Source organism: Vulpes vulpes, chromosome 9 (assembly GCF_048418805.1).
Source record: "Vulpes vulpes isolate BD-2025 chromosome 9, VulVul3, whole genome shotgun sequence".
Lineage (NCBI taxonomy): Eukaryota > Metazoa > Chordata > Mammalia > Carnivora > Canidae > Vulpes > Vulpes vulpes.
Genome location: NC_132788.1, coordinates 80,997,961 through 81,025,060, shown reverse-complemented (window position 1 = coordinate 81,025,060; position 27,100 = coordinate 80,997,961). Strand labels below are relative to the sequence as shown.

At 36.6% G+C, this 27,100-nt stretch overlaps 1 long non-coding RNA gene across 3 annotated transcripts in view; it reads right to left on the bottom strand.

The window, feature by feature from the left end:
• LOC112909416 (uncharacterized) overlaps nt 1–27,100 on the bottom strand; it is a 115,644-nt gene that overhangs the window by 84,481 nt on the left and 4,063 nt on the right. For 2 of the 3 annotated variants that reach the window (XR_011994352.1, XR_011994355.1), the window contains exons 2-5: nt 23,198–23,301; nt 20,812–20,922; nt 14,364–14,435; nt 13,878–13,975 (exon numbers count right to left, since the gene is read on the bottom strand). This is a non-coding gene — a long non-coding RNA (uncharacterized lncRNA). Of the gene's footprint in view, nt 1–1,400; nt 1,534–13,877; nt 13,976–14,363; nt 14,436–20,811; nt 20,923–23,197; nt 23,302–27,100 lie in introns of those variants that run through there. The other variant, XR_011994354.1, reaches the window with a different exon arrangement.

Here is a 27,100-nt window from a genome sequence, read left to right as displayed (position 1 = left end):
TATCTGTGGACATTTTTTTTTGTAGATGTTCTTTATCAAGTTAATTCCGTTCTACTCCTAAATGCTGAGTGTGTTCATCGTGAATGGCTGTTGGATTTTGCCAAATGCTTTTTCTGTATCAGTTGATATGATCACATGATTTCTTTAACTTGTTGATATGGTGACATCAGATGTGTTTGGTGTTCTTCCCCCTGCTACTATCTCACAAGTTCCTGATGTTCTGTTCACGTTTTCCAGTCTACTTTTTCTTATTTAGATTGGGTGAATTCTATTGTTGTGTCCACAAGCTCACCAGTTCTATTGTCTGTCACCCCCATTCTATTTTTGAGCCCATCCATTGAGTGATTTATTAGTGCTTTATTTTTGAAGTCTATAATTTCCATTTTTTAAAAAAAATCAATTTTATTACACTGCTAAAATTTTCTATTTTTTAATTTGTTTCAAGTGAATTTATAATTGATTGATGAAGCATTTTTATGATGGCTGCTTTAAAATCCTTATCAGATAATCCTAGTATCTGATTTATGTTGGTGGATGATGGCATCTGTTGACTGCCTTCTCTCATTCAAGTTGTGATGTTCTTGTTTTTTGTACAGATAGATGATTTCACATTGGATTGTGAACATTTTGTTTATAATGTTAGGAGACTCTAAGTCCTATTTAAATCTTTCATTTTAATAGGCAATCACTTGTTCAGGTTTAATTAGGTCTGAGTCTACTTTTGTGGGCTGTGGTTTTATGGAAGTTTCATTTTCAAAGCCCTGTGCTGTTATTTTTGGTCTGTTTGGTTTATTTGGTACTCCTCAAACTCCCACTTGTTCCTGCTGGTGTTGCTTGAGGTTACAGAAAGGATTTCCTCAGGTCTCAGGTGGCTCCATGAAGACTGGAAAGTCTCAGACTCCGCAGAAAAAGGCTGCTTATTTTTTATGGGATTCTCAGTGGACCCTCCTTGCCAGTGGACTTGGATTTGCCTCATGTTGCCAGCAGGACTCCTTTTCCATCTGCAGGAAGAATGCGCCACCTGGCTACCTTTTTTTTGTTAGGTCAGGAGTTGGGAAATGATAGGTCCTAGACATCTTCCCCTATTGGATGACAACCTGCCACTATGTTGTGAGGAAACCATTTCAATAACCTCTTACACCCTTTTATCATTCTCCTCTGTTATCTCCTGCATCATTTCTGGGGTTTATATTCACGCCTAGTGAGAAGGAGAAAGGAGGAACTCATCTATGCCATCTTGTCCTGACCAGAAGTCAGTCTCTTTTGATTTAAAGAAGAAACTCGGTCTAAACAAGTAATTAAAAAAAAAAAAAAAAAAAAAAAAGAAAGAAAGAAACACTTTTTTTTTTTCTTTGAGTCAGTTTCTACCTGCCATAGAGAAGAGACAACATTGGCCTTACTGGTTTGGGTGGGCCTGCTTTTCCCCTCAGCAGTCTTGTTTTTTCTCTCTTCAGCCTCCAGTCTCTTCATCCCCCTCATCTCCTTCCATCTACTGAGGGATAATTTTGGAGTGATCTTTAAATGAATGAAAACCTAGTGGCAGGGAATGCAGAAACACAAAATGGGATAGACTTTGCATTAAGTTAAGCACAAGGGGAGCTGTAAAACAGAGGTGTAAGCCTCAGTGGTTTTGTAGAGCTATTAAATTAATTCTGTGACTTAAAATAAGAAGAGATTTGACGTTAATTAAATTAATTTTAATGACTGAAGGAGCTTATATGTTTCAACATTCTTAGAGGTTATTTGTATTCAATACAGGTTAAAGTGAAACAAATTAGAGCCCTAAAGGTATAATTTCAGATAGCTAGTAAGTGAGGATGTTATTTCATAGCAGTGAGTTTTGAAGTGTGGTAGAGGGTAATTCAGTTCATTCATATTTCGGAGAAAGTATTATTTTTAAAGAACAGATTCTAAAATTGTCACTACTTTGTTATGTTTTTAATCATGATATTGCATTTGTTTTGAACTTAAAAAATTAAAGAATCATCAAGATTTTTAGGTTTGATCAAAACCAAAATTGAGCAGTACTGTTCTAAAGAATAATATGCCACAAATTCCATCTTCCTTTGGGGATGACTGGTAATTAGGCTGTTAAGTTGCAGGCTCTGGTCCACTGAGTATGAACTGTGGCACTATTTTCCAGCTTTCTTTATAGATGTGGACTCAAAATGTGTCTTTGCTGACATTCACATTTAACACTCTGACACTATTCCTTCAAAATTCCAGCAAAATCCTTTTGCTCCTCCTTGACAGAGGAAGTGTGACAGATGTCCTACACCTGTTCTACCATTATCAAGCAGCTGTTTAATGTTTAAAAGTCTTATAGGAGATAGAAAAAGGTTATGAAATGGACTTACATCCTTGATAATCTTATTTATTTCTTTATATCCCTATTGGACTAAGGAAGTTCAATTTAATTAGGCTGGTGTCATATGTGAGATGGGGCAAGTTCTGCTGATCTACTGCATACCTTTTATCCCTTTATATTTTATCTCCTCACTTCTCATGATTTTCTTTTTTTTTTTGAGTTTTTTTTAAAGATTTTATTTATTTATTTATTCATGAGAGAGAGAGAGAGAGAGAGGCAGAGACACAGGCAGAGGGACAAGCAGGCTTCATTCAGGGAGCCTGACGTGGGACTCGATCCCCGGACTCCAGGATCATGCCCTGGGCTGAAGGCGGCACTAAACCACTGGGCCACCGGAGCTGCCCTTTTTTTGAGTTTTAAAAAAATATATAGGACATATTACATTCACAACAGACAAAGCAATCAATACTGGCAAGAGAAGAATTTTTAAAAAGATTTTTATTTATTTATTTGAGAGAGAGAGAGCGAGAGCATAAGCAGGGGGAGGAGCAGAGGGAGAGGGAGAAGCAGACTGAGCCGAGTAGGGAGCCTGACATGGGCTGGATCTCAGGACCCTGGGATTATGACTTGAGCCAAAGACAGTTGCTTAACTGACTGAGCCACCTGGTCGCCCCAAGAGAAAAATGTATTTATTTAGTAGGTAAAAATGTTTAATCTACTTTAATCTAAAAAAACTTAGCTCTTTGTCTTCACTTTTTTCCTGCATCAGAAGCATTCATCCCATTTTATTTATTTATTATTTATTATTTTTAAAGATTTTATTTATTTATTCATGAGAGATACACAGAGAGAGAGGCAGAGACACAGGCAGAGGGAGAAGCAGGCTCCATGCAGGCAGCCTGATGCGGGACTCGGTCCTGGGTCTCCAGGATCGTGCCCTGGGCTGAAGGCAGCGCTAAACCGCTGAGCCACCCGGGCTGCCATTCATCCCATTTTAGCAGGGCAGTCACCCCCATAGTCTACAGTCTGGTAAGAAAAGCAAATGTTCTCCCTCACCATCTAGAAAATGTTAAAGGCAGTTTTCCCTGCACTCATGAAAAGAGAAATAGCTTTTCTTGTGGCTTATGATTTGTGCTCTGGATGTATGGTCCTCTGCGGTCTAGAAGGAAATAAAAGAAAAGACAAATCTTTTATATGGAGGATATAAAGAGAACACAGAGTTGTGTCTGGAGGTGGGGAAATAAGGGACATGACTGATAAATACCAATAACCTCACCCTGGGACACTTGTCCAAGAAGGCAATGTCCCATACCCATGATATGCCCAGTGCATGAAACAAGAGAAAGAACATTGCAAAGAACATTGTTAAAAGGTCCATGACCCACAGTGTCTTGGAGTCATTGTCAATCACCCACACAGCCTTTGTGTGAATGAAAAATTTTCCTTACTCATAATGCAGACCATGCAGCCTGTGCCAGTTGAGACTCCAATCTGTACCAGGAAGAAACTCTACTCAATTCATACCAGCACATCACCAACTAACTGCCCTGCAGTGGTAACATTCCACTATGCCATGACATTTTATACTGTCCTCACCCAATGAGGCCTATGCATGCACCTCTTGACAATGTCATGGGACTTCTGAAAGACCATGTTTCTAAAACAGGACAGTGATGAATACAGCCCCTATCTATCCCAGAGAAGGTTCAGTCTGAAGATGTTTTTGAAAATCTAGGTTTTACACAGGCTGCAAGGAGGTCCTCAACTATCAGGATCCACCTTCACTCTCACTAAAGAGAAATAGAAATAATGGTAGCCTCCAAGATTACTTGTGCCTTAGCAGGGGCTATGGGTGGAAGAGGAAAGAGGGATGGAAATCAGAAGAGTAAAGGAGCCCAGAAAATGGACCTCCAGATTTTTTCCTAATGCCGTCTCTGAGTGACCTGACTTTGCCACACAGCTATTTGCTGCTTTCCAAGGTAACAGATTACTCATATTGTTCAGTCATTGGGTAACCTTGCGTTTCAAGGAAGTGTGAACTCATTACCAACCTCAGAGTGAGTCTAATTTGCTCTTTTCCGTTTTTGGTAATTCCATTTCCCTTGCCGGTGATTGGTTTGAGAGTGGGCATGTGATACATTTCTAATCAATAATATATGAGGGTTACACCATTAGGACTTTTGGAAATTCTTCCTGGCTGTCGGAAAGAGAAGCCTAAGGAAGAAATAAATTTTATTTCCCCCTTTCCTACATCTTGATATATATTAAGGTTGACATGCCTAGAATTGCCAGAGTAATTTCATAACCATTAGGAGAAGCTAAGAGATTTGAAAATTTGAACAGGAGCAAAAATGAAATTTAGCCACTCAGTTAGCCAACCCTGAAACGGCCCTACTTTTAGCTTTTGGATAGATAAGGAAATAAATCTTTCCTATTGTTTAAGCCAATTATAGTTGAGTTTTCTGTTACCTCGAGCCAGAAAGTATGTCAAATGAATAAATAATCTGATGGAAAAAGAAATATTTTGCATCATTTCATGAGCTCCTGTGGATTCATGATCAGCTAAGCATCACATTATTTTCTTTCTGGTAATGGATTATACTTATACCCCTTTCCAGGTGTTTCTGAGATTACATAGACTATACTCTTTGCAAGAAGCTTTCTACAATTATTAAGCATCTTTCCCTTCAACATGGTTAATATGGGGAATAAAACTGAGGAAAGGACACCCTTAATTAGAAACTGAATTTATAAAATATTATATAATAAAATAAAAAATATGAGAATATATATGCAAATTTAAAACCAAAGCAGAATATACTCATTTCCAGAAGCCTATAGCAAACTCAGATCAAAAGGTGAGAAGGAGCTTAGGTTAAAATGTGTTAAGAGTATTGTGAAAAGCAGATATAGGTTCTAGGCATAATTTCAAGGTGTATATTCAGCTGGGTTTGGAGGTTTGGACACCAGTGAGGAGAAGTGAGGTAGTCTAGGACACAGGCCCCATTCATTCAGGGAAGTAGACCTGAAATACCTACAGCAAGCCACGGGTCACAGGAAAGACTCTACCCCTGCTAGCTGTGGAAAGCATCAAGGAAGCTTGTTGCATATCCAGGGTTGAGACTAGAAAAAAGTAATGTCCTAACATGCAAACCCACCATCATGTGAATAAGAAGGTCCAAATTCACACCAACAGTATGGGGCAAAAGCTCCTAATTGAGAAATCAACATAAAAATTGACCCCAAAATAATGAAACCACAGACTCTCAGAAAAGGCAAAGCCAACATACCTCAAGGGCCATTTCCATATTTCAGCAAACCCAGGACGCCATGGAAATAAGTCTCTACTGCAGATGAGCTGCCAGTGGAAGATTTAAGCCATGGGAGGAAGTGAATTACTGGGATGCAGTATGAGAAGGTACAAATAAAATAATTTATACATTAAGAATGAGAAATAGAAAATGATCTAAAGGAGACTTTAAAACGGTTATTTTTTAAATGTATAGATAGGTGAAGAGGAAACAGAAAAGATAAATACACAGGAAAAAATAATGTATATATTGGAATATAGATCTAAGGAAATAACCTAGTAGAATATATAAAAGAGAAATAATAAGAGAAGTTGAGACAGGGAAGATAGGAAGACAGGGTCTAAAATATGTCTGATAGAAGTTCTTAGGATAAAATTAAATGAATATGAGAGACCTAATGTTATAAAAGAAAATGGCTGAGAATTTCCCAGAATTAAAAAAAAAGTCATCTATCCTAAGATTTAAGAAGGAGCTAAAGACAAATTCGTATCTAAAAGAATCATTGTTGTAAAACTGCAGAATATTAAAGAGAAGCAAAATTCCTAAATCCTACTAGAGATTAAAATACATATTCCATAAAGGAAGGACAACTAGATTGACAAAGACTTGTAGTCAGCATAATAGCTGATATTTGCTCAGTGACACATGTGGGCTCGACATTGTTTTAAATATCTCTTAATGTTCACAGCAACCTGACACGGGAGACACTGTTGCTATCCCCATTTCAGATAGATTTTGGGCAAAAGACAATGGAATAATATATTCAAAATGGTAAGGCATAATTCTGTCCATAGCTCTCTTAATTAAGAGTGAAGCTGGGGGGTTGTTTATTTCTTTTCTGATGGATGCATTTAATAATCCATAGACATTTTAAAGAGTAGAATAATACAGAATATGTGTTAAATATAGCCACACCAGATGTGTCACATTTTCATAGGTTCCTCAGAGTTATGTATTTGGTCATTTTGTGTGTGGTAAGTAGGGTAGAAACTGGTGGAGAAGATAGTTTTTAACTGAATCTTGTTTTTCACTGCCCAACCATATTAATTTAAAGAAGCTGCAGAATAAAATATGCAGGTTAAACCGGAACAATGATTACTTTCCAAATATTCCTATAGCACAAAAGATAGTCTTTTATTTCAGTAAAATAAGAGCTCATTCTGTATTTCAAACCAAAACCAAAAATCCAATACAGAGAATTGCTTACTTAGGGATGGAACAGCTAACGGGCCAAAGAGCACTATGAGCAAACCTGAGTTTAGAAAGAGCAAGGCAGCTTCCCCCAACCCAGGGTTGGAGTTAGAAAAGCAGGAGATGGCTGTACCAGAGTTCAGGAGTCAAGGTCACCTGATGGGCCTATCTAGTCTGAACTGAGATCATGGAAGGAAGGGACAACCTCTAGGCACTGGAGCCACCCACTATTGCAGCAACTCCAGAAGTTGCCATCTGAAACACAGCCAGGAACAGTGGGGGATATATGGGCTTTTATCCTTCCTTAGCGCTCCACACTTCAACCAGAGCCTCCCATTTGCTAAAGCTATCTAGAAGCAGAAGACCAGGGAGCACAGGATATGTAGAGTCTTTCAATATAGCTGATGAGGCAGAGAAGGGCAAAGAATGGATCTGAGAATGAATATGCAAGCGATCAACTCACCCCCAGCTGATGAATTCCGGAGAGCCAGTGCAAAGCCTTTTAGCATGAGGACAGACATTTTAAGTATCAGAGGCCTGCTCAGTGTCTGCTCTGTTCTTGAACTCCTCCATCTGTCTGAGTCTTCCACTTCAGCTTGCTAGCCCATGTAGGAGTGAAAGTGGCATGTGCACTTTACACAGGAATGACTATACTGACTCCTCTTTCATGCAAAGGCATTGCTTCTTTCCATAGAGTGCTGTTCGACAAGCTCTACAAATGCAAACTTCACTTAAGACCATCCATCTATTGAGCTTTTTGCAATACCTATGTACCTATGTCCTCTCAAAGCTACTCTGCCTAGATGCTAATAGTGGAATGTAAAAATAGCTTTAGCTGGCTTTCAGCATGACTTTTCTTATTTGTATTATAAGTAACTCATTTAGGCAGACACAGAAAGCTCTTCTTATTTGCATTTATTTTGCCCACAGAAAATGTACAGTTCACATGACTGTCCCACTTCAAAGAAATAATCAAAATACACATTGCTTGAATTATAAAGATAGTAGCTCAGAAAACCTAGGATAAGGAAGAAAAATTAGGGCACATTTTAGACATAAATGAAAGGTGATTTTGCCCTGGCTATCTTCAACTTCTATCACTAAAGCACAAGTAGAAAAGAATTTTGAGAACTACTTAGTTCATAGAAACTGCCTCCTTTTTGAAATTTTATTTTTGACCCAAGTGAATCAGAAAAGATGTTAATGTCAAATCTCTGTTTTCATCTGGGGTAGATAACCAGAAACTATAATAAGATTTTTCTTGAATTATAGTTAAGCAATAACTACTATCCATCTTTATCTACCATCAAAAGAAAAGCATTTGGGGATCCCTGGGTGGCTCAGTGGTTTGGCGCCTGCCTTTGGTCCAGAGCGCGATCCTGGAGTCCTGGGATTGAGTCCCGGGTTGGGCTCCTGGCATGGAGCCTGCTTCTCCCTCTGCCTGTGTCTCTGCCTCCCTCTCTCTATATCTTTCATGAATAATTAATAAAATCTTTAAAAAAAAAAGAAAAAGAAACACATTTAAAGAATATGCTACTAAGCAAATGAAGTGTTAATTTTCATTTTAAATATATAATTGCCTATAAAATTAAATTTTAGCCAAAATATTTTTTGTTCATCTCTTAGCTTTGATAAAGGTTCACGGTTTACTGAAATATCACAGTATTAACTCTGTTGGGCAATTTCTGGTGATAGAAAATACACTGTTTTTGGTGGTGGTATTGTCAATTGTTAACTAACGGGTCCAGGACTAAGTTAGATTTTATAAACCATCCTAAATCTTAAAAACTTTTGTGCTATCAATAGTCAATGATTTTGACTTTTGAACTGCCTGTTTTTACACATTTTCTTTTTTTTTTTAAGATTTTATTTGTTTATTTGAGAGAGAGCGAGACAGCACAGTGGGAAGGAGAGGGAGAAGCAGATGCTCTGCTGAGCAGGGAGCTCGACACAGGGCTTGATTCCAGGACCCTGGGATCACGACCTCAGCTGAAGGCAGACATTTAACCAACTGAGCCACGCAGGTGCTCCTACACATTTTCTTCTTAGCATTTAGTGCATATAGTTAGTATTACCTGATCAATCACATAAGAAAGCTTTATTGAGTGTGTGTGTGTGTGTGTGTGTGTGTGTGTGTGTGTGTGTATGGCATATTTCACAAAGAACATTAGCACCCTCTTCTGGATGACTTTTGAGTCTGTAATGAAAATATTCTGTCAGTCTCTTCCCATTTCCTAACAATGAACAGCTTGAATATTCATTAAATTTGCTCTTGATTAAAGCACAACCTCTGAGTAATTTAATTATACCATATATTTCTGAAACACTGATAAGTGCTAGAGTCAAAAAACACTTCATTGCTAAATGTTACCCACTGGGAATAAGTGTTTGGCTTATGAAAAGGAAAAGAAATGCTGCTTCTACATTTCTCAGATCGAGTGTCCCCAATGACTCTTAAATATACAGAGCTATGCAAGGAGGAAGGAGCACAAGGACAGACAAGGAGAGCAGACTTATGCATTCTTCTGCCAGCTGTCAGTGCTTGAAGAAAAAGTTGATGCTCTCGTATGCTTTAAATATCAGCCACTGACATAATTTAATATTCTTTTATTCAACTGGATTTAAAAAAAAATCAGATACCTTTTAAATCACACTGCCTGGAGTTCCCCAGATGCTTTTGTGAACAATATCATATTGGGATGATGATGAAAATGTGATGTACTTGCTTGCTTGATTCATTCATTCACTCACTCATTCATTCCACAAATATTTAGTGAATATTTACTGTATGCTAAGCACTCTTCTAAGTCCTGGAATACAGGGAAAAGACCAAGCTCCTGACTTCATTGAGACTACATTTCTGAGTGAAGATAGATACAATGCAAAAGTACATATGTAGTATGTCACATGATAATAAATTTTATGTAGGAAAATAAGACAGTAAATGGAATAAGAAGTATCAGTATATGGGAGGTATTTTATACAAAGTGGTCAGAAATGTGCTATTGATAAGGTGACATTTGAGCAGAGACATAAAGTAAGTGCATGTTTAAACCTTGTGGATATCAGAGAAATAGCATTACAGGTAGGAGCAGCAAGTGTAACCCCTCTGAGGTTTGGTCCTGGATTCCCTTTAAATACTTCCAATGCTGTGGAGTAACTTGGCATGTAACAGAAGTTAAGAGCCTGCTTGAGCTTTAGAATTCAAAACCTTGGATAAGATACTATATGTTAACAATTGATAAATTACTTAAAATCTCAGCTTTTATTTTCTCTTCTATAAAATGGGGATTTCTACAATCTCCTTCTTCCCAGGGCTACTGTAAAAATTAAGTGACATATTACAGACAGAATTTAACACTGTACTTGGCATTGTGCTTAAGTGCAATAAATGTTAGCTATTTAAGGGAAAAATGCTTCTCAGGAACACTTAAATTTTCTGCAACACTTACATACTAAATAGATCACGTGTATTGAACTGGAACGCTCTTCTTTAAAAAAAAAAAGATTTATTTATTTATTCATGAGAGACAGACAGAGAGAGAGAGAGAGGCAGAGACATAGGCAGAGGGAAAAGCAGGCTCCTCGCAGGGAGCCCGATGTGGAACTCAATCGCAGATCCCGGGATGACGACCTGAGCGGAAGGCAGGCGCCCAACCACTGAGCCACCCAGGCATCCCTGGAATGCTCTTCTAAATACTAGTCAAAGATCATAAGCTGAACAGAAATGTTTCTTTTTCTGTGTTGTCCTGGACAAGTTGCTTAACTGTCATGAACCTTAGGTTTTGAAATGAGGATACTGCATTAAATCAGTCACTGCAGCCTAAAGTCTCCAGGTAGTAGGAGAACAACTCTTCCTGTTTTAAAACGTTTTTAAAAATTTTATTTATTAATGATAGTCACACAGAGAGAGAGAGAGAGAGGCAGAGACACAGGCAGAGGGAGAAGCAGGCTCCACGCACCGGGAGCCCGACGTGGGACTCGATCCCGGGTCTCCAGGATCGCACCCTGGGCCAAAGGCAGGTGCTAAACCGCTGCGCCACCCAGGGTTCCCACTCTTCCTGTTTTAAACCCCCAAATAAAATGTTAAACTACTTCTGATAAGGGTAAGGAGAGACTAGACTATCAGGCTTGCTTTGGACTAAATTCTGAGGCGTGGGGTTCAATGGCTGAGGTCTCTGGCTATGGAGTGTGACAATCCAGCCAAGGTGCTATTCCAAAAAGTTGTCCAATTTACATTTATCTGCAGAGCATTGCTTTCCTTAAACACCTGTGTTCTTGTGGTATTTTCAAAGGGTTCCATCATCCAGATCTAACTGCAACAACTTAACTACTACTGAGCCTCATCCATAGGATTAATTCTCCTTCCAACCCTTCTTCCCAAATCCCATTCCATTTCTTTCTGCCTCTTGAGGGAAAGCCCCTTTCCAAACACAGTAAGTAAGTCAGCTAAATTTGATGAGATGAAGGCGGCAGAAGACTGTGGGGGGGGGGGCGGTAACTAAAGGAACAGCAAGTAGAGGAAGGAGTCCCCCTAGGACCATTTCCACGGGGGAAAATGTGGTCAAAAGATGGGATGGGGAATCAAGAATCTAGTCTATTCTTCATAAGGCCTCTCTGTCCACGTTTGAAAAATTGTTGGAGGGTCATGTAACCCAGGCTGCCTTATTCATCCTTGTAGTCTTTAAAAAAGATTAAACAGAACTGGTCAAAGCATTGAAGGGACAGCTAGCTGCCCAGAGGCAAAGCAATGTACAGGAGGTCTTGGCATAGCTAGCTATTAAGTAGCAGTTCCAGCAAAGTCTATTTCAAGAAATGCCACAGCTCCTGTTAAAAATCTCCTTCCTTTTTTCCTTGCAGAATTTATCAGACCCCAGAACCTGTTAATGCTGAGTCTGCAACTTACTAGATTTTGACTCTGGGCAAGTTCTTCAACCTGAGTGCCAAGCTCTGGAAAATGGGGGTGATGATAATTAGCCAGCATAGTTGCCTGGCACATAGGATGGCTTCAGAACATAGGAGCAACTATCAGGATAAAGAGGAAGTGTGCTGCTTCTAAGGAGCTGTGCATATTGTAAGGTGCTTTTTAGCTGCAAGATATTATGCTAATTTTGGTAAGGTACAAGTATGAAATAGAAAATATATGAAACAGGCATGAAGACGATCTGGAGTGAAAAATCAGGCACTTTAGATGTTCCATAATTAAAGTGTAGAAGAATTAATCACTCAGTTGGCAATCAGGCCTCATTATTCCTCCTGAAGTTCTTAACATGGTAACAAATATACTGTAGTGGAGACTCTAAAGCAGTGACAACTTAGGACATGTAAAATGGATGCTCTGCAACAAACTGCGTGGAGATCAAAATCCATTGTATTAATTAGCTATTGGGATCTTTGCATAATTACACACGCTCAAGAGAGATTTACTGATTTTGTCAGCTCTCATGGCTGATACCATGTGATCCTTGGGACAAATGCCATCTAGATAAGAACTAGCTTTGTATTTGCAGTGTGGAGATATTATAACATTGCCAAAGCTTAATTATGAGCTCTGTGTTGGTGACTCAGTTTTTCATTTTCAGTTCTATTTCATTCCTAACCCTATATAATAGTTATTTAGTTGCTGTCAAGTTAAGTAGAGACTGGGAAATAGTTGCCCTAAATTCTATGTAATCTGCCTCCCCAAAACAAAAATAAACAAATAAATAACTCTTGAAAAAAATTTCTTTTTAAACCACTTTAGGATTATTTAACACAATGTTTTTCATGTCAATAGCATTTCAAGAAACAGTTGGCGCAAAAGGCTAAAACAATGTGAGAATATGTTGAATCTCTCTTTGAATTAAAGACATGGGAAATCGGAAAACCAGGAAATAATATTTGTAGCTATCAGATTGACAAAAAATTAAATATGTGATAAAACCTTTGTGGCTAAAGCAATGGCTCTTCTATACAAGATTGTGGTGGTATAACCTTTCTGGAGGGGAAATATTATGATATCCATCAGTATTTAAATTACATTTTCCCTTGCCCTTTTCCCTGGGAATTCTAAAGCTAGCATTTCTGTTGTCAATATGATTACATAAATTTTCAAGCTATATGGGCAAAGATGTTTATTGTGGCTTATAGCAACAGCAACAACAGCCAATGGAAACAACAGAAATTACTACCTGTAAGGATCATAAGTAAGACACAGGCACATGTGATGAGATAATATTTTGTAATATTACTTGTTTTTTTGGCGGTGGGGGGGGGTTGATTGAGTATCTTTTTCACCTGGTGTACTGAATGCCTTGCTTTAGAGGACAAGTGACATAGCAGAAAGCAAAGGACAAATACACAGAAGACATTTGGCTTTTGAGTTTCAAAAGCCTAGATCTTGATATTTAGAAGCTTTTGCACTAAGAGAAATGTACCTATCTGCCCCCCTAGATAAAAGTTTCCTGGGTTGGGAGAAGGAAAGGAGTTACAAGGGGAGCATGTATGTGCACTAGAAAGGAACCTTCCATTTAAGGTTGAATCCAGAGGTGGGAAGTGACTAAAGCTACAGATCATTTTGTTGAGTCTAAGAGAAAAGGAAATCTGCTTCTTAGGGAGATGCCTACATATGACTGGAATCTCCACGACCACTCCCATGACCACCAATTTTGACAGCATCCTGACATAGTGCTGAAAGAACAGAATAGAAATAGCTTCCAAATGCCAGCATGGCTCAGTAGTCCCTTGTGTCTGTGGATGATGGAGACACATGAGGGAGATTCAAAGGACCTAAGGGAAATGGAGTGGAAGCCAGAGATGATCATCAAAGATCTACATGGAGCAGTGTTTGAGGATCAGAAGGGAAGTATATGCCTCAGGATCTGTCAGCATGGAGAGCCAGTAGCAAACAAGATGCCACACCCATGTCCCAGAACCTCTTCTCTATGTTAAGTCTCATGGAACTCACATAAATGCCATGCAGAAAAACCCTGAATTGGCAGAGATTATGTTTTGGACACCCAAGGGAGTTGAATCCTGGGACAAAATTGAGTTAAAAAGAAATAAAGATAATTAAATGTCTTCCTTACCTGAGTTATTGGAATGAGATAGTCTTTCACTTCACATACCATGGAGTAATATGTATCGAAAATAATGAGGCAAGTAAATATGCTCCAATGTGAAAGATCTGCAAGATAAATTTTAAATTAAAAAAGGCAAGGGAAAAAACAATTTGAATAATGTGAATCCATTTGCATAAAAATGTTGTCTATTCTAAATGTTTTAAAGATATGGAAGAAATGATTAACTAATTTCCTCTAGAGACTGAGACTTTTCATTTTATAACATTTCATAAAGATTTCTTTTAAACCAAGAGCATATATTACAGTTATAAAACATATTTATAATGCATAATAAAATGTCCCTTTCATCTTTATGCCATGTTTTGTGATCCATTACATTGAATTAGAATTCCATTTATGTAGCATTTATTTCAATAACTCCAAGATAAAGGATGAAAACATAGATTTTAAATATCTTTTGAGTATAATATAAAGCTGTCAAAGAGAACTCACTTGGCTTTCTTTTTCAGTGACAAAGGGTGTTGCAATGTGCCTTTCAGGAAAAGACCTCTCCTTCAATCATTTCTGTAAAAGTGAACATCCAATTTTTCTCACCACAAAGGTACAGAAAAATTTTCTAAAAATGTGTTGATAATTGGAACAAAGACATATGACATGAAGAATGTATGACAAAGCCATACATTTTCATATGCCCTAATACATGCAGGTGATGCTCATACATGCAGGTGATAGACACTGAACATATCACCAGAAGTTAAATAAACAGATAAGAATGTCTGCTTTCAAAGTCATCTTGCAATTATTCTAAGTCACTAAAAATATTTGGTAAGACATTTTTGTGAATTGCTTTTAGAACTGATAGCAAATCTTTTGAATGTTTTAACAGGTACCAAGTAATTATCATTTGAGGGTGGATTTACATTTTAATAGCTGCTAACGGCCATTTAGAGGCAAATATGATGAATAAGGCAGTTGTTCAATGAGATAATAAACTTATAGTTAAAAAACAAGAAGGGTAACAACAGAATAACATTATTGTTCTACAAACTCTGAAGGAACGAACGTCTATCCCCTCAAAAGAAACTCTTCAATATCTTAAAAACTGCAGTATCACTTGAACGACTGCAATGCCTTCCTACCAGGCTTTAAAATAATAATTTTGATGAATGAATTTTAGCCTCTCTGTTAAAATTCAGCTTGATGACTCATAAAAATAGCATTCTAAATATCATTTTTAAATATGGAACTACATGATTTTGAAAACCAATTTAGTGGTTGTAACCAATATCACAAGTATAAAAAAGAAAATATCAGAGTGTAACATATGTAACCAGGGTTTAGTATTATTTTATCAAATTTATTTCAGTTATATATTTTTAGACACACTCACTATTCAGTAAAAATTTATTAATCCCCTGTTACGTGTTAAACCAGAGCTCTAGACCAGAGTCTTGCCCTTGTTCAAATTTTGGGCCTGATAATCTTTTATTGTGTGTATGTTTGGTCAGGAAGAGGCTGTCCTTTGCATTGTAGGATATTTAGAAGCATCCTAGATGTTATTGGCTGAGCTGTGTGCGCCAAGTTCATAGGCAAGAAGTCTCTCACTCTTCTTTATGGAGTCTGTCCATAAGCTTCTAGGACTTCTCATACATGGCTGGGAGGCTGGGTTTCTAGAGCAAGCATCTCAAGAGATGGTAAGTGGACGCTGCTAGTTTTTAAAGGGTCCAGAACCTGACACAATATATTCCACCAATGAAGTAATTCTAGAGCCCAAATTAAATAGAACGGGACATCAGCTTTGCTTTTTGATGAGAAAAGTGTCAAAGAATTTGGGGGTCATGTTTCAAAATTGCCACACCTTCAAACAACCAAATAAAGTGTATTTTCTATTAATACATCCTAATCTTATAGACAAGGCAACTGAAACAAAGAGAGATTTAAGTAATTTGTCCAAAGTCACACAGCTTTTACATGTTATCTTTTGGTCTTCAAAAACAAATGCCAATGATTTTGTTGTTCTGTCTCTACTTGTGATTAGTGCATACAGAACTCCACATCCTACATAACTTATAGCTTGGAATTGCTGCTTGAGAATAAAAGACCCACAGGTTCCATAAATTGGAAAAATAAGTTAAAGATTTTATCTGATGGTGAACAGATTAAAAGGTGAAGGAGCTCAGTAATCTGTGCAAGAAATATGGAAAGATTAGCAGATACGTGATCAATAAGATGCTTGAATTTAAGCAAAATAATATGTGAGAAAGTCACTCTTAAGCCTTTTTGAAAAAAAATTCCAGATTGAGATGCACATGTCCATTAAGCATGCAGTGAGACTCTTTGAGCTTTTAAGAGGAAAAGTGCTCTAAGTAAAAAGCAATTTTATTAAAAGCTGAAACAACTCCTATCAGCACATAGCAGGAGTATGTGTTTTTTTAATTGTATTTCCAGAACTGAATGCTAAATAGAGTCCAGTGTTTTTTTCTACAATGTAAATGTAAGTGGTACTTAGACATTCAACATGAAAGTCACTTCTGTCCGTTAGAAAAGGCCTTGCTCGGGATCCCTGGGTGGTGCAGTGGTTTGGCGCCTGCCTTTGGCCCAGGGCGCGATCCTGGAGACCCGGGATCGAATCCCACATCAGGCTCCCGGTGCATGGAGCCTGCTTCTCCTTCTGCCTGTGTCTCTGCTTCTCTCTCTCTATGTCTATCATGAATAAATAAATAAAAAATCTTAAAAAAAAAAAAAGATTAGAAAAGGCCTTGCTCTCTAACAGAAACAAAGAAATATTTAAAATTCAGTAGAATACAAGGCACATCACTGGCTCATTGACCGAACAGATATCTTCCTAAATAAGGAAGACATAGGAGCTATTCAAACTCATAGGTATAATTTAAATGCATTTTCAATAATACAGTGTATAGTGGCAGTTTGGTTTCCAATGACATCCTTTAACTGAAATTTGGGCATTCTGTTTAAAACAAAACGAAACAAAATTCCCTTTCCTTTTCAACCTGAAGAATCAGCATAGGGAGTATTATTATTGTCTAGTCAGTGATAAACATCTTTGTTTCCACAATGTTCAATATACTAGCAAATAGAGAAAAGGACAAAGTATTGGATCACTAGACTTCCACATTCTATGTGGGCTGGGAACATGCCTGCTGAATTCACTATTGTAATCCCAATCTCTAGCACAGTATTTGTGTTGAGTAGACATTCAATAGACAGTTACTGAATGAGTGATATATTTCATTTGTTTCAAGAAATAATACTTAGTCATGGTGCATGTCCACTTATTAGACTTAAATCAGACTTATCAATACTTAAAAACGTATTTTACCTCACTTCCCTAATTGTTATAGAGCAGTGGGAGCATTAGAAACCACTTTTTCTCAAATTTTTTTTTACTTATGAAGAAACTGAGTCTAGAAACACAGAATCTAGCACACCTGGCCAAAGTTCACGGATGCAACAGAGATACTAACTAGAGTTCCCCATCCAAGTTCACATGGACTTTGCTATATTAATTACTAATGGGAAAGGAAACACCTACCTCTTACCAAGTCAAATACATGCCCATGTTTCCTCAGATGGGGCCTGGCCCAGAAAAGAGTAGAATTTATCACATCAATAAGTCCAAGAATTTGTGGTTTCTTTTTCTTTCTCTGTTTTTTTTTTTAACACTATTGCGCTGTTATTATTTTCATTACGTTTATATCACCTGACAACATTTAGATGTCAAAAATATCAGGTGTCTGTTGTGTTTACTACTCTACAGTGTATAGTGCATGATAGGTGCTCAATAAATTGTTTATAGGAGGCAATAAAAAATAAAGTTGTGTTGTTACAACAACCCTGTGAGTCTCACTTGTTCAATATATTGATTAAATCTATGAAGGCTTGCTCAGGGCTGGCTTTTCCACTCAGCCTAGGAGGCATAGTACCTAGGAACCATGAAGAAAGAGGCTCATGAAGCTGTTTCAATTCCTTTTAAAATCCAAAGAAAAAAATGAATATGATCCAGCTTGGATTACATTCATCATTATGCCAACACAGTTATAAAATATAAGTTTTAGTATGTTTTTGTAAAGAAAGGGCCATGAAGATAAATTGCCTACAGCCCACAAAAGTTGTAATATGGCCCTGGGTTCTCCTGAGATGCTTTAAGAACTGATGTAGGAAGCTATAAATGGGCACTGAGCTCACTGAAAACCTACAGACACGAACATGGAGCTCGTTGTGTGTCCCAGCAGTTGTAAAAAGTGAGCTACTTTCTGAGAAATAATCTGGGTTTACTAATGGCAGAGAAGTTACAGTCAATGGTGGAAATTCTGGGTGAGCCGCTCTCTCAAAGTTAATTGGAAAAAAGGATTCATAAGTTTTTCCTGTGGACCACTCATGAGCACACCTTACACCACATGTAAAGGAGTACCCACAAGACCCTCTTAACCTAAAGGGTCTACCAGGTTCGTAAAAAGCTGCAGAAGGAGTGAATTACCAGCTGAGGCAGGGCACACACCTCAGGTCCAGGAGGGTCAGGTGAGTGGTCTCTAAGAGTAGGGATTGGAAGTGTCCTTCTGAAGAGGGAATCTTCTAGGCTGAGAGGGAATGAAGCCAATTTACAATATTATCAGTCAACCAGGAGATTTCCTGCTCTACTGACCCCTCTTCATTTCTGTCAAAAAGCTGTTAGCAATGGAGAAAGGAAGACCAAGGAAAGAAAGAAGAAGCAAACCATACCATCCTCTACCATGCCAGCTTGGGCACAGGGAAAGATTTAACTTTTACTCAGTTTTGATACTTAGATTATTATATGAGACTGGGAATTACAAATTTCAGAATCAAGAAATTGTAAATAACCGATAACTTTTTATCGGGAGAGCAATTCAAAACCATGTTTGAGGTTTGTTTCAGGGGCCTGGAAGAACTCCCTTACAACTGAATAAATTTAAAGGAATCATGGGAGATCAAAAAAAGAGAGAGAGAGATAGACATACATACAATTTGTTCAGTATCATCCATTTCAGTGAAAATATTCTAAAAGAGTTAATACCTCCAGAAATGGTTTCACAATTCAGATTTCTCATTACTTGAATATTATTTCACATTGTAGAATAATCATTCTTCATGTAAACAAGCAAGTACAATGAGCATAGAATTTACTTCATGATTCTACATGCCAAGTCATAAATGAGAGGAGAGTCACCAAAGAGCCTTTTGAAAGAAGATACCAGTCAATGACAGCATGACATCCAGATAGCAAAAGGAGAGGCCTGGATGATATTGAGGAAATTTCCCTCTCATGTTGTGGATCATATTAATCAATCTATTCTTAATACATATATGGGTTTATGATCATTTCCGTTTATATGAAAATTTTTGCAGAAAATATAAAATATTTTGAAAATTTAGAGAACTTGAAATCAAACCTGTTTTCATGTTTTCAGTTGAATGGAACTGTTTAGCACTCAAAGTAAATATCCCCAAAATCCTACTGTTTGAAGTTTCTTCACTGTGTCAACTTAGAAATTTCTTGGTTTTTAAAAATGTTTTCACCATCTGCCACCATACAATGTTGTTACAATATTATTGACTATATACCCTATGCTATATTTATTTATCCCATAACTAGAAGTTTGTACCTCTTATTGCCCTTTACCTATTTTGCACATCCTCCACCCCCACCCCTCAGGCAACCACATCTGCTCTCTGTATTTTAAAGTTGGGGTCTTTTTGTTTGTCTGATTTCTTTAGATTCCACATATAAATGAATTCATGTGGTATTTGACTTTGACTTACTTCACTTAGCATATCAACTCTAGAAATTTCTTTCAATTTCTATGTAACTTTGCTAATATAAAATATTAGTGAAAATATTTTTCAAGTAATTTTAATAAAAATAAATAGCCGAGAAGCCATTTAAGTATCCCGTTTATCTGTTCCCTAATTATAAGTATAAATTCTATTTTCCTAATAAAGATATGATTTGCTTATGAATAAGGAAATAACCAATGATGAATTTTCTCACAAATGCCTGACCACATAAAGGTGGGTGTGAGGTTTCACATTGAAATGAATATTCATACAACTGCTTTTAAGATATAGAAGATATCTCTTAGAATTTATGTAACAGCCATTCCTGTCTGATTCTTTTTTTTTATTGTTATTTCCAATGATAATTTCCCAGTTATAAAGGAATTTTAAAGTATTTGCTGATGGAAACATTGGCAGATAAGCCTTTTGTAAGGACCTTCTTCACCAACAATACCCATCTGCTTCCCTTTGCAGAGCTAATATTTTAAGCCGATCTCATCTTTTCCAATAACACCCCATTCAAATCCAGTTTGTTGCAGTCTGCATTTACAGGCCACCAAACAGGTGCCAGACACTGTGCTTAGCTACAAATATGAGTAATCCATATTTCCTACCTTTAAGGAGATCATTTATTTATCCAACAAACATTTGCTATGAGCCTATTATGTGCCAAATTTCCTGTGGAAGTTGGAGATAAGTCACCAGAAAGGCAGCCAAGATTCTGTCCATATGGAGCTTATGTAGTATAGCAGGAAAGTAAATAGTGAAAAGGTAAGTTTGATCATAATTATTATACAGAAGTAGAGGGTGTTTTGAAAGTACATGGCAAGGGCACCTAACTTAGTCTGAAATATAAGTAGGACTTCTATGTTAACATCAGACATTATATTAAAAGAAGTATAATAAAACCAGAGGATTATAAGCTGAAAGAAACAGTTTCAAAGTACAAAGAGCACTGAGATAAGAGTGATCAGTTCTGATTGGCATATAACTAGAGGAGGTAGAAATCTGGAAGACTTCTGAGAGTAGATGCTATTCGAACTGAGAAATGAGGGATATTTTATTAGTGTACAGTCTAAGGCAATCTAACAAACTCCAAAACATAATGGCATGAACAAAGTACTACCTTGTAACAGATAAAAGATCGGATGATGGGATCACCCTCCAGATGTGACATTAATTTTTGACTCCAAGGTGGCTACTACTGCTCCTGTCATCACATATAGATTCCACCTGCCTAGAAGAAAAAAAGCAAGTAAATTAATATGTAAAGACAAGGAAAAGTAACCCTGATAAAATGTAAAGTGAAAAAAGTAGGTCATATAATAATATAAATGATACTAACTCATTAATAGCATATTGTGCTACTTGAAATTGATATATGTACATTATATATTTGAAATCTAGATATATATATGCATATACATATATTCACATGTATACATATATTTTTAAAAGATTTTATTTATTCATTCATGAGACACACACACACACACACACACACACATACACACACAGAGAGAGAGAGAGAGAGAGTGAGAGGCAGAGACACAGGCAGAGGGAGAAGCAGGCTCCATGCAGAGAGCCTGACATGGGACGGGATCCCAGGTCTCCAGGATCACGCCCAGGGCTGAAGGTGGTGCTAAACTGCTGAGCCACCTGGGCTGCTCACATACCTATATTTCTATACAGAAAATTGTATATTCTCCTGGACAATGGAAATAGGATGTGGGAAAGAGAAGACTTGTACCTTATATAGTTCTGTATTACTGAAATTTTATGTGTATTAATCTTATAAATATTTGTAAAATAAGGAGGATAACAAAGTGTTAATGTGCTTATATTTTCTCTTCATAAACTCCCATGAACACAAACACACACAACATACACATTAAACAAAAAAAATTACCTTTAATTAATCTTTATATAGAAATAAGGCCATGAAGAGAAACTTACATTTCTCTTGCTTAATTTATAGATCATTATAATTTATAGATCAAGTAATCCAACATTCATCTTACTACTCAAAGAATTGCATAAATATGTCCTACTTCTTATTCTATCATTGAACATGATGGGTCCCTGGCTCGGAAAATAGGAAAATAATAGCCCTAAGTAATGACAGACTTTTTTTTTTTAAAACTTCAGGATGTCAACCTAGGGTTGCTAAATCTATCATTTTTAAGAAGTGAGATTATTTTCTTTTCGGGGTAGCTTTAGGTTCACAGCAAAACTGAGCAGAAGGCACAAAGATTTCCCATAAACCCCCTACTCCCTCATCATCAACTCCCCTACCTGAGTGGTACAGTTTCTACAATTGACGGTATTACACTGACACATAGTAATCACCCCAAATGCAGTTTCCACTACAGTCATTCTTGGTACTATATATAATATAGGTTTGGACAAATGTAAAATGGCACATATCTATCATTATGGTATCTTACATAGTATTTTCATTGCCTTAAAAATCCTTTGTGTGCCACTTATCATCCCTCCCTCCACCATAACCTCTGGAACTATAGTATTTTTACTGTCTGAATAGTTTTGCCTTTTCCAGAAGGTCATATAGCTGAAATCATACAGTGTGCTGCCTTTTCAGATCGACTTCTAGTGTTTAAAATGCACTTAAGTTTCCTCCATGTCTTTTCATGGCTTAATAGCTTCATTAATTTTTTAATCAAACATGTTCCTATCACCTCATTAGTATTTAACCACCTATGACACTAAGGTAAAGCAAGAAATATTTTAAGATAATCCCTTAAAAATCTTGAAAATAGGGATCCCTGGGTGGCGCAGCGGTTTAGCGCCTGCCTTTGGCCCAGGGCGTGATCCTGGAGACCTGGGATCGAATCCAACGTAGGGCTCCTGGTGCATGGAGCCTGCTTCTCCCTCTGCCTATGTCTCTGCCAATCTCTCTCTCTCTCTCTCTCTCTCTCTCTCTCTCTCTGTGACTATCATAAATAAATAAAATTAAAAAAAAATCTTGAAAATAAATGGGAAAATTGCTTTCACTTAAGAATAAATGATATTGCAAAAATCATTAGTAGTAAAACTGAAACTAAAAGGAGGTACAAGGATTCAGAGTGTGGAATACTTGGGAATAAAGTTAACCAAGGAGGTAAAAGATTTTTACATTGAAAACTATAAAACACTGAAAAATTAAGGAAGTCATAAATAAATGGAAAGATGTGTATTTATGAATTATAATATTTAATAATGTTAAAATATCGACAGCACTGAAAGCAATCTATAATCAATGCAATCCTATCAAAATCCCAATAGCATTTTTCACAGAAATAGTAAAAACAACTCTAACATTCATATGAAAAGATGAAGACCTTGAACAGCCAAAATAATCTTGAGGAAAGAACAAAGGTGAAGGTATCACACTTCCTGATCTCAAAATATGTTATAAAGTCATGATAATTAAAATAGTTTGTACTGGCATAAAGACATAGATCAATGGAACATAATAGAAAGCCCAGAAATAAACCCAGGCATATATTTACCTAATCTTTGACAAGATTACCAAAAATACCCAATAGGGAAAGGGCCAGTTTCTTCAGCAAACAGTGTTGGGAAAACTAGATATCCACATGTGTTCTTACCACAGCTAAAAAGAAAAAAAAAGAGAGAGAGAGAGAATGTGGATCAGTCCCTAATATTTATTTTTTATTTTTATTTTTTTAAGGTTTTAATTTAATTTAATTTAATTTTTTGTATATATTTTTTTGGAGTTCGATTTGCCAACATACAGCATAACACCCAGTGCTCATCCCGTCAAGTGCCCCCCTCAGTGCCTGTGACCCAGTCACCCCATCCCCCTGCCCACCTCCCTTTCTACCACGCCTTGTTCCTTTCCTAGAGTTAGAAGTCTCTCCTGTTCTATCACCCTCACTGATATTTCCCACTCATTTTCTCTCCTTTCCCCTTTAATTCCTTTCACTATTTTTTACATTCCCCAAATGAATGAGACCATATAATGGTCCTTCTCCGATTGACTTACTTCACTCAGCATAACACCCTCCAGTTCCATCCATGTTGAAGCAAATGGTGGGTATTTGTCATTTCTATTAGGTCCCAATATTTAATTAGGTAGTTGGGGTTGGTGACTGAAGAAAGGTCTTATTTTCAATTTCCATTTGTGATCTGAGGAATGTATATTTTATATTTTGGATAATTAGAATGTATAACATTAGTTCAAACTCTGAAGAATTATTGGCTTCAAATGGCTTCACTTCCATTTAGCTGTATGAAGTTGGGTAAGTCATTAATTTGTCAATGATTCAGTTTCATTATTTCCAAAATCTGGATAATAATAACTAATTTGTAGCGGTATAAGGAGCTTATTACAATGTGTGGAACATAGCAAATTCTCAATAGAAGTAACTTATAACAAAGCTATTGGTGGTATCAGCTGATCATGATTTGGGGAAAGGATTCTTTCATTTTCTGTCTTCTTTCTCTACCTCTCTGTTTCTCCCTTCCTTCCTTCCTTCCTTCCTTCCTTCCTTCCTTCCTTCCTTCCTTCCTTCCTTCTCTTTTAGTGATTTTTTTTTGGGGGGGGGGAGTATTTTAACCTGTCTTCTACTTCTGCCAAAGAACCTATGTAATTGTACCTTTCTTCTGGATATTTTTCACCAAGCAGGTGTAAAAAAAGTGCAGTGCAGTATAATTTAGTAAAAACCTAATTTTAGGTATTGTATTTGTGTTTTCTATGTGAGTGGGTTCAGCAGTGTCCTCACACACACTTGTCAAGCTATGTGAAAGAACCTTGGCTGGCAGAGAATATGACCATGAAGTGACAAAGCAGTCAATTTTCTAATGTCTCATTTGAATCAATTTGAGTTTGCTTTTTTACTTAATGATTTAAATTACTAAAGAATTAGTAAATGTGTTCTTATTTTTTTTTATTTTTTTATTTTTTTTTATTTTTTAAATGTGTTCTTATAATTGTTGAATAAGTTGAGGTTTTCTTTGTGTTCCTTTAGAGTAGATCTAAAAGCCATTTTGAAGTATAAGGTCTAAAGAAGATCTGGGGAATTTACTAACATGAAAAGCAAGCAGTATAATTTGGATGACATACGTTTATTAAATATATAAAAGAATCCCTCTGATCTTCCCTATCTTCATCATCTGTAAGGGTTTTTAAATTATGTAATTATTCCCTAAAATAAGAATAAAATTATTAGAGATCACAAATATTTCCAAGTAAAAACCTATTTTTAAGAAAATCATAACAATCCCTATCAAAGCTCCACGTATAAACATCAAAGAAATTTTAAGCAAACCTTTCATGTTCAATTGTAGTCTTAGAAAGTGTACGTAATATCAGGCAGCCTCCCAAAAAGAATGTTATGGACAACCAATATTCTTACCAACCTCTGAGGAAAACTCCCAAGATCAACTGACAATCTTGGAGGTTAAGGAAAAAGGGGAAAAAAGAGAAAAATTTGGAGGAAAAACGAATGAGAAATTTGAAAAGAGAAAAGGGAGATAGAATTATTGATTTTAAGTGTTCATGGTAAGTCATGGTATATGACTTGGGATGCTAATGTCATAGGCCATCTCACTACCAGTGTTGTAGGTCTTATATCTTGATCTTTTACCAACTTTCTATGTTAGATTCTCTAATGCTAAATTCTTCTGGGCTCTTTACTTGTGTTAACTCATATAGTCCTTCTTACAAAGTGATGTGGATAGTCCCATTATTATCTCCATTTTACCGTAAGGAAACTGAGTGACAAGAGTTTAAGTGCCTTGCTCAAGGTCACACGGTGAGGGAGTAAGAGAGCCAGGATATGATAAACTCAGTCTGAATCCTGAATTTGTGTCATCCTCACTTATGATAGACTTTTTTTTCAAGCAGGAAGATTTTAGGCCAGATGTATCCATTCTTTGGGCTCTATTTACCTCATTCAGAAATTGTAGTGGGTGATGTAAGGTTAATATAAAGCTGTTGTGATCCATGAAAACATGGGAGTGATCCAAGGAGAGCATCAAGAATGATGAGAATTTTAGATAACACAACTAATGAAAGACAAAAAAATAATTGGAATGATTGAGCCTTTGAGAAGGGGAGGAGTTTCATCTAATTATGTCCATGGAATAACAGTGGTAGAAGTTGTACTAGGAGTTGACAGTGGTGTCTATCTTTGCTTTATTTCTCTGGAGACATTTTGTTTATGTTTCAGCAAGAAAATATTTTTGCCTAAAGCTTGTGACATTTTCGAATTTGCAATGGAAACTGCATAAAATCTTTTTCTTGGAAAGTTATAAGGGTAGAAGAAAAATCATGACTCTGCTGTTTACTATCTATAAAAGCTTAGCTGAGATTTTTAATTTCTTTGAGCCTGTGTTTTTTTGTCTACACAAGGGAAGAAACAGTGATACATACTTATGAGGTTGATGAGGACATTGAGTTATGCCAATAGGTACACTTAGCATTCTGTCCAGCATCTACTTAATACTGGGAGTCATTATTATGATTACTGTTATGATTCCTATTCCCTGAGGTCAATGGTGAATCCTTTGACATGTGTTTTGGTCCTCTAAATTTGCATGTATTCAAGCGTGGCTATATTTACACAGATATCTTTTGTTTAAAACAAAGATGCAAATAGAAACACGGAAAGCATTTTGTGATGGGAATTTACAATGGCCATCCACATTTGAATTTTTATATCAGTTATGATTATTAATAAAGAATGATCCTATTTGAATGCTACAACTTCCATAGAAACCTATGAAATTTTATTTTGTGATGAAGTTTTAAATCAAGTGAACTTGTACACATCCTTATATTTTGCATGCAGCCATTTAAGACTGAAACAGAAGTAAGTAAAGATGGTTTTATTTGATCTTTGGGTTGACAGATAATGCTGTCATTTATTGGAAAATTCGAATTCTTGAAAATATTTCCACACCACTCCTGGAGCGTGTACCAGTGGCCTCATGCAAGCCAAATATACAAATAATTAAATAGACATGCTATTGGCTTTTGCTATTGTACTCACTAGTTAAGGAAAGATTTGGGAAGTTCAAGTTGGCAGCATAAGCAGAAAGTTAAATATATAACATTTTAAATGACTTCCACTCATTACTTATCTCCAGTATTTTAAATATCATAACATATGGATAGTATTTTATCCTGTATTAAGTTGCTATGGATAAAATTTTAAATTACTTTCTCCTCTTTGCCGGAAGAGACATAGGAAGATGAAACCCAAGTATGTTATTCCCTGAGAGCAGGATTTAATTTGTCTGAATAATGCAAGTTCATCTACGGCAGTTTGGTACTTTAATTTTTGTAATTTTGATTCCCTGTAAGATTCAAAATGGCTGTTTTTATAACTTGCATTTTGTTTACTTGCTGTTTTACCAAATATTGACCTTGAACATATTAGATTTAT